We start from the raw sequence: 8706 nt of genomic DNA on the forward strand, positions 1-8706 counted from the left end.
CACAAGGCCATGAGACTGGCACAACCAGGAGCATGTAAGAAAAATGGGAAGGGGTCCCTGTTCCACTTTCCCTGTCCGTCTCACTTTTTATGTGGTTGGAGATTGAATTCTTTGAAATGATGTAAAAAATGTGAATTTTTGTTTTTTTTTGTTTAAAATCTCATTATTCATTATTATAAATTACATTGTAGAGATTACTGCACCTGATGTATTTGAATATCAAATTTGTAATCTTTGTTTTGAACCATAAATTATCCAATTTCAGAGCATTATATTTCCCTACAATTTTTTAAATCATTTCTATCACTGGTAAACTCTTAAGTATAAAACATGTAAGGTTACATTTTTTACTTTAATCAGTAGAGAAAAAATACAATATAATTTCAAGACAGAAAAGATAGTATTGTTTTTATTTATTATTTTAAAACTACCTATGCATTCTGAACTTTGCTAAAGGCATTATTTCAAATTTTTTTAAAAAAATTAGCCATTAGAAGATTCAAGTTTCAAAATGATGAAGCAATTGAGAGAAAATGAAAATTTTGAATAGTCTGAGCAAGCAATATGCTATAAAATACTCTAAAACTACTTCCTTTTTGTTTTTGATATTTTGTTTTATTGTGTGAAAATTCTGTAATGAAACATACTTAAATAGGCCTTAGGAAATTCATTCTAGATATGAACAGCTTAAAACATTTATAAGGGGGGCAGGAGGAAACATAGTTTAGCTAGAATCACACAGAATTAAGCCAAAACTAAGATTTTACCAGTCACTGATTATGTGACTATGGGTTGATTATTTTCCTATATCACTTAATTGAGGGAAATTAAAAAAAAAAAAACTTTCATGGGTTTAATCTAATGACAAAAATAGGTCATATATATGTTTAACTTAGTTCTATCGTATTATACTTGGCATAAAGCAAACTAAATAAATGATTGCTATTGTTCTTATTGTTATTTATTCTCAATGCAGAAGTATATTGAGTGCTAAAACCTAACACCTGAGACCTGATCATTTGAAGACCAAAGCCTTGATTTTGACGATTTTGCAGTTACTCTATATATTTTGTTAGCTTTTTAGAAACTAACTTATCTACACTATTTTTCCTCCTAAACCTCATTTTACATATTTTTTTATAATCTGTACAAACATCTTTATATTTATGTTTCTGTTCTAAAGTTTTCCTTTAAACTTTGAACCCGTGTATTATACTGCGTATTTGACATACCAACTTGTGTATCACTCATGCCTATGTTGAAAACTGAACTTTTGATCAGATGCATAAACTCCCTTCTCTCCAAAAACACATGCACACACACACACAATAGTACCAAAAACACTAATCCACTGTTCCAGTTACTATGGCTTAATAACACACAACTCAAATCACACCAAAACTTGGTGTCTTAAAGAATTATGATACATATTTTGCTCATACATATGCACTTTAGGCAGGGCTTGATAGTGATAGCTGGTCTCTGCTGCATTTGCTGTTAGCTAGGATCATTCCAAAAGCTAGGATCTGAAATCACCTGAAGGCATTCACTATCTTGTCATTTGGTTGTTAGCTTTCAGCTGTGATTTTAACTGAGGCTGTCAGTTTGAACATCTACACAGTTTTCCATGTAGACTTAACCTCCGTATAACCTGATAGTTAGCTTCCAAGGGTGAGTCTCCTGTGAGTAGGACTGCCTTTTATAACCATTGCACATTGCAGTCTATTTGTTAATGTAGTCACCATGATCCAGCTGGGTTTAAAGGAGGAGAAATAGACTCTTCCTCTAGATGTGGAGTTGCAAGATTCTGGAAATGGTTGTGGGATCAGAAATGTTGCTATAGTTATTCTGAAAAGTAAAATCTTCCACATCAACCAAGAAACAAAGTCCAGTTTCTTTATCAGTTACTCCAATATCAGTAAATGTCACTATCGTCTTCCTGTTTGCTCAGTCCAAAAGCCGAGGAGTCAACCTGAATTTATCTTTCCTTTTTCTTTCTCTTTCCACATGAGAAGTCCAACTGGTTTTATCACCTATATAATATATCTTTATTTTTTTTGAAAAAAGGTCTCACTCTGTTGCCCAAACTGTAGTGCAGTGGCTCAATCACAGCTCACTGCAATCTTGACCTCCTGAGTTCAAGCGATATTTTCACCTCAGCTTCAGGGGTAGCTGGGACTACAGGTGCACCTACCATGCCCCGCTGTATTGTGTATCTTGAATCCTTTTCTTTCTCTCCTTTTCCTTTGTCTTTTACAAATACCAACATATTTTTTCTCCTAAACCTCACTGGTAAACTCCTAACACAGGATCTGCTACTACTTTTTTGTACCTGTTAAATCAATTCTCCACATATATGCAACTTACCGTTAGTAACAAAAATCAGCTAATGTCACTTTCTTGCTTAAAACGGCCACACATAAGCGGGAAGTATTTCTTAGTTTTTCTACATGGAGGTGTGATATGAGTATATAGAAGATATTGCTTGTGTAAAGTGGAAAAGAGTACCATCTCAAGCAAGTTTAAGATCAGCAGAATATACTTTCAGTTGCTTTCTGTCTTGAAATAATGCAAATGAAAAAAAAAAAGATAAGATGCGTTTTTTAAACACCCAGAAAACCATGTTTTCTTTTGTTAGTACTTCTCAAAAATTGTTTTATCATTTTCTCCTGTAAGTAAATATACAGGTTATAAGTTTTTTCCTTCTCTAACCACCATTTTGAAATTGATCCTACAGCTTTATTTTTAATATATGCATATTTAATGTGTTATGTAATTTATATCCAGTGTATAATTGCATAAAACAAGTAGCCAATTTGAAAAGACACAAACTATTTATATATAATTTGCTGTTTTCTATTGTGCTGCTCCATGTTCATATACACTAGTATTTATTCATAATCAACTGAGGATAAAAAGTAATAAGATTTTAGAAAGTTAAAACCATATTTCTCAATATCATCTATATTTTTATCTGCTTTTCATGCTTGATTTTCTTTATGCTCAATAGTATTAGTACATTTACACAATTAAAAAATCCCTTCAAATATAATCTATAACCTGTAATCTGTGATAGAAAATGCATAAAATATTTATAAATTTGTATTTATTTACACTTGTACTTTTTTGCCTAGAATTTTAGGTTGCTACATTTTCTTTTCTCCAGTGATTTCATATTCTATGTGATAAAATTCACACAAGGAATTTAAAAACAATGCAATTTATATTTTATAAAGGCTTATTTTTCTTTTCTTTTTCTTTTGCTAGTGGCAGGCTTTCTAATGATGCTTTTATTTTTCTTCCAAACTGTGAAATAGCAGTATTGTGTATGCCTGGGGCATACACGTGTGCCTTTAAGCAATACGTGGACTGTTCTTGCTTAATGGTCAAAAACTGGACAGATATGCTAAATTTACTAGTGAGATTTTACCTCTTTTCAATTGATACTCTTCTAATAATTCTTTAGCTATGTCATAAATTTTTGTATTATTTCAGTTTAATTGAAGCCATTTTTTATTTAAGTTATTCGTAAAATAAATGATTTTGAAGAGATTTTCTGACCTTAATAAATTTGGGACCATGTTGAAAACTAATGATTTTTTTTTAAATGAGGTGTTTCAGTCAGTGTTTTAAAATTATTTTAAAAATTATCTTGACTCTGAAACATTACTTTTCAAATTGATTTGCACTTACATATGATCTTAGAAGATCTTATATTTCATAGAAGCTTTTTTTAAGTGACTTCTCCAAAACAATAGCTTCCTTATTTAAAAAAAGTGTTAAGTTCAAAATTCACATTGAATAATACTCTATATAAGAATTCTTTCACTAATGAAATTATTCCATATCTGTACTTTAGATTTTTAGGTCATTGCATTAGTTTTCTACTACTTAGTAACAAATTTTCACAGAGTTGGCTGTTTAAAACAACATGTGTTTGTTACCTCACCATGTCTGTGAGTCATAGATCTCATCGTGGCTGGCCAGGATCTTTCCCAAGGCTGCAGTCAAGGTGTTGTCCAAGACTGGAGTCTAAGGTCTGCTTCTAAGCTCTGTAGTTTTGACAAAATTCAATTTCTTGCAGTGTGTTGAACTGTTGTTCTCAGTTCCTAGCTGGCATTGGCCTGGAGACGTCCTTCTTTTACTTTCTGGGCCTCTCCAATATGGCAACATTCTTCCTCAAAGTGTTACCAGAAAGGGGTCCAGATATAGATCCCAAGATGGGGTTCCTGGACCTCCTGCAAGGAAGAATTTGGGGCAAATCCCTAGAGTAAAGTGAAAGCAAGTTTATTAGGAAAGTAAATGAAGAAAGAATGACTACTCTCTAGGCAGAGCAGCAGCATACGCTGCTCCACTGAGTATGCTTATAGTTATCTCCTGATTACATGCTAAACAAGGGGTGGATTATTCTTGAGTTTTCTGGGAAAGGGGTGGACGATTTCTGGAACTGAGGGTTCCTCTCCATTTTAGACAACATAGGGTAACTTTGGGATGTTGCCATGGCATTTGTAAACTGCCATGGTACTGGTAAAAGGGTCTTTTAGCATGCTAATATGTTGTAATTAGTGTGTAATGAGCAATGGGGACAACCAGAGGTCGTTTTCATCACTATCTTGGTTTTGGACGGCTTTTCTACCGCAATCTGTTTTATCAGCAGGGTCTATATCTTGAAACAATCACCTATCTCATCCTGTGATTAAGAATGCCTAATGTACTAGAAATGCAACTCAGCAGGTCTCAGCTTTGTATTACACGGCCCCCATTCAAGATGAAGTTGCTCTGGTTCACACATCTCTGACAGAAGTGTGCAAGTAGGGAAAACAATAATGAATGCCAAGTTACAATCTTATGTAGATGCTGGGTTTTTAACAGTCATTTTTCTTGATTTCATTCTAAACGTTCTAAATCAGTGACAAATTTCTTATTAAGTATTGCACAGTAAATGGCAGTGTTGGCACCTTAGGTAGTGTTGGCACCCTATGTCCTAGTTCTTATTCCTAGAGTTACAAACTGAGAGCCAGTCAAATTGTTCCAAGAAAAGCCTGACTCCCCGTCCACGCCCATAATGAGTGGTGAAGAAAAAAATGACGGTTTTCTGTTATAAAGGGCAAGAAGGTACTTTCCCTTCCTCTCTCCTTTCAGCTCCTAGAAGGGGTGTCCTCCTTTCTTTAGCCTTTTGTTCTGTAAATAAAATTTCTCTATGAGACAGATAACCTTTGTATCTAGCCTACAACCTAGAAGAGTCTCCAAGGTCCTGGGTCTCATTCCAAATGGAAATGTAAATTCCTTGGATTATGGCTTTTGCAGTCTTTCCTGGAACCTCAGGGACTCAAGCAAGAAATCTACTCCTAGCTATAGCCATTTAGCCCCCTAAGAAGATAAGAGATGCTCTATTACTCTTTTAAATTAGAACAATTAACTAGACAAATGGCTATAGATCTAATTCTCATGATATGTGAACATGTCATAGCAGCTAGAGCTATTTACCTGAACACTGAGAAATCTAGGAAAGTTTTATTTTCACACATTAACTTAATCATGGAAATGATAAATCGTCACTTTTGTCATACTCTGTTAGAAGGAAGTCATAATCAAGAGGAGAGGATTACACAAAGTTATGAATTCTAGATAATGCTAGTAAGTAGAAATTATTGGAGCCATTTTAGAATCTACCCTGCCCCAGCACAGCCACATTTGAAGACATAAATAATTTTGAAAATAAATATAGATAAAAGTAATTGTATCAACTTTTTTATATAATGATGTTTTTTAAAAATCTAGTTTCAGGTCAGTATTGCCTGAAACAAAACTATTTTTGCTCAATCTGCCTGAAAAATTCTTAGATTGGTAAGTAAACATCAGACTAGTCATGAATCAATATGACAAGATTCTGTATTCTAATCAGTCAATTTAGTTTTAATTGATTTCCTTTAAAAGGTATTGTTCTTATCTTTCCAATCAATAGAGAATTTCTTAAAAGAATGGTAATCTATACCTCACATGAATATAATATTTTATGTTTATGAGTTGTTTATTCTTCTCACACAATGTGAGGAAATTAAATTCAAATTAAGAAAAATTGTCTATTTGCTCAAAGTTACCCAACTACCAACCAGAGTTTTGCCCTTGCCCCATTGGAAGTTTTTAATAGCAAAGTCCTTAGGTCTCTCAAAAAAATCCCTGTGGGTTGAAAAGAGATTTTCCTTAGATCACAGGGTGTGAGAGATCATGTGGGCTGCTTCAATGACATGATAAGTGGTTGAATGTTGTTTGCTACTTGGATGGGCTATAGGTGTGGACAAGGGCTAGGGTAAGCTGCATCCATGGATGACTATGAACAGTGGATTGATCTGGCCCAGCACTTCGTCACTCACTGAGATGCCATTCAAGTACTCCTTCAGCATCTCCCACAACTTCCCGCTGATTTCTAACAGTGGACTCATCTGTGTTGAAGGCTAGTTGCTGCATTTTCACTTTGTCATACTATTTCTGGAAATTCTCCATCCCTATGTAGTCCACCATCAACTTGGCGAGCTCCTCAGGTCTTCTAGGTTATTCTCCTCAATCTCCTCCTGCTCCTTAGCAAGTCAATACTGACAAAAATGGAGCACTTTTTCTTTCTTAGATTCAAATTTTCTACATATTTCAGCAAGCTTACAGATCTTTTCACCCTTTTCAACAATCTCTATCAGGGCCTTGAGGGTGAGTTTGAGTAAGTTATGGGATGCTGCATAGGCTTAAGTTTTCACAGTTGTACAAGGACTAATTCCTTGTCATTGTGGACATATCAATTTTCATCTTCACTGTTGCCGCTGTGTACGATGATCTTGCCTTTTGAAATGTTTATGCCATCCTGTAGTTTTTGTATTTTTTTCGTCTGTACTTCAGTCTCTTTAAAGTTCTTCTCATCCTTCACTTTCAGTGTCTCAAAGGCAATCTTTCGATCATCTGTGGAACCATGTTTAACCTATGTTTCCCAATCATAGTGTCAGGAGTACTTCACATGTATTTCATTATTATTTCAGTTTTGTGTGTGTGTGTGTTTTTTTTTTTTTTTTCAATCATGAAAAGGGTTAACAAGGAAGGGAGACCGAAAAGAATTTTCTAAAAAATACATATTTTTCATACTGATATTTCTTTTGTCCCTTCTCTCTTCCTTTCTTTCGCCTTCTTTCCTGTTTCAATAATACAATCTTCCTAAATGTATGAAGAATTAACTTCTTATGGAAACAGTGTTACTTCCATTGTTAATACTGATAGGTTTATTTCCTTGTTCCTTTTCTTAAAACTATCAAGTGTAAGCTAGAAAATAATAATTTTATTGACGAGTACTTTTACATTAAATTATTAAGTGATAAGTAATGCATAGCAATGATACATGCTTCAGCAGACAAGACATGTACTTTTCTATAAATTACCACATTTAGTAGTTGAAAGTCCACCTAAGAACTACTCAAATGTAGAAGAAAATCTGGTTAACAATAGTGACAACAGACAAATAAAACAATGCGCCAGATCTTATTAAAACTGAAACACAATTTATTGAAAAGCTTCAGTACATACAGTGTCATCAGGTTTCACCCCCAGCAGTCCTGTAGTAAATGAATGAAAACCAGAAGCAAGGAGAGTATTCCTTCCTAGTAAACTGGCAAATTCCAGGTCATCAGAGCTCATTGTGAACTTTATCTTACATGTAAAAAATATACACTTTTTGAATTTTATAGTCAAATAGGCAAATAAATCAGACTTCTAAGGATGCTTTAGATGGTGCTATGATCTGAATGTACATATCTGCCCACAATTCATGTTAATACCTAACTCCCAGGTGATGTATTAAAAGAGGGAGCTATTGGGAGGTGATTAGGTCCTAAGGGAAGAACCCTCACAAATGGGAATAATGTCCAGGTGAAAGAGGCCCCATAAACCTGTCTTGCCATTCTGCTATGTGAGGACAGAGCCAGAAGGTCCCGTCTTGGCAGCAGAGAGTGAACCCTCATCAGATGTTGAATCTCCTGGTTCCTTTATCTTGGACATCTCAGCCTCTAGAACTGTTAGTAATAAACTTCTATTGTTTATAAATTGCCCCGTCTATTGTAGTGTGTTATAGCTGCCCAACTAGACTGAGACAGATAACTCAGTTACTAACTGTTATTTTAATAGTTATTAACCATTATTTTAACTATCATTAAAAACAACAACAGTTATGGTTGTCATTTTCTATGTTTGTAAATGAAAAGGCTAACTTCTTGGTAGCATTATTATTAATATTTATTAAATTCATGGAATTTATTTTTTAGTAGAATATCACAGAGACTTTTAGTTTATTTTTGCAAAATCTGGTCTAATAAGAGGCTGTTATTCTGGTAGTTCAAGTTCCTTATCTGTAAAATAAGAAGAATTCAAAATGTATAAAATCCTTGTAGCTCATGTATTTATTGACTTTCATTCTTTATTTTCCTCTAATATTACTGAAATACATATGATTTTATTTTTCAAGAATAATTATATGGCAATTGATACGGTCCCCACCCAAATCGCACCTTCAGTTGTAATAATAATCCCCACGTGTCAGGGGCAGGGCCAGAGGGAAGTAATTGAATTATGTGGACAGGTCTTTACCAAGCTGTTGTCATGGAAATGAATAAGTCTCATGAGATCTGATGGTTTTATAAGGGAGAGTTCCCCTGCACACACCCTCTTGCTGGC

At 34.3% G+C, this 8706-nt stretch overlaps 1 pseudogene; it reads right to left on the reverse strand.

The window, feature by feature from the left end:
* Window positions 1-6209: 6209 nt before the first annotated feature.
* On the reverse strand, window positions 6210-7674 carry LOC105503425 (annotated as a pseudogene).
* Between the last annotated feature and the right edge of the window lie 1032 nt (window positions 7675-8706).

The sequence above is a fragment of the Colobus angolensis genome, unplaced genomic scaffold (genome assembly GCF_000951035.1).
Source record: "Colobus angolensis palliatus isolate OR3802 unplaced genomic scaffold, Cang.pa_1.0 Scaffold858, whole genome shotgun sequence".
NCBI classification, from domain to species: Eukaryota; Metazoa; Chordata; class Mammalia; order Primates; family Cercopithecidae; genus Colobus; species Colobus angolensis.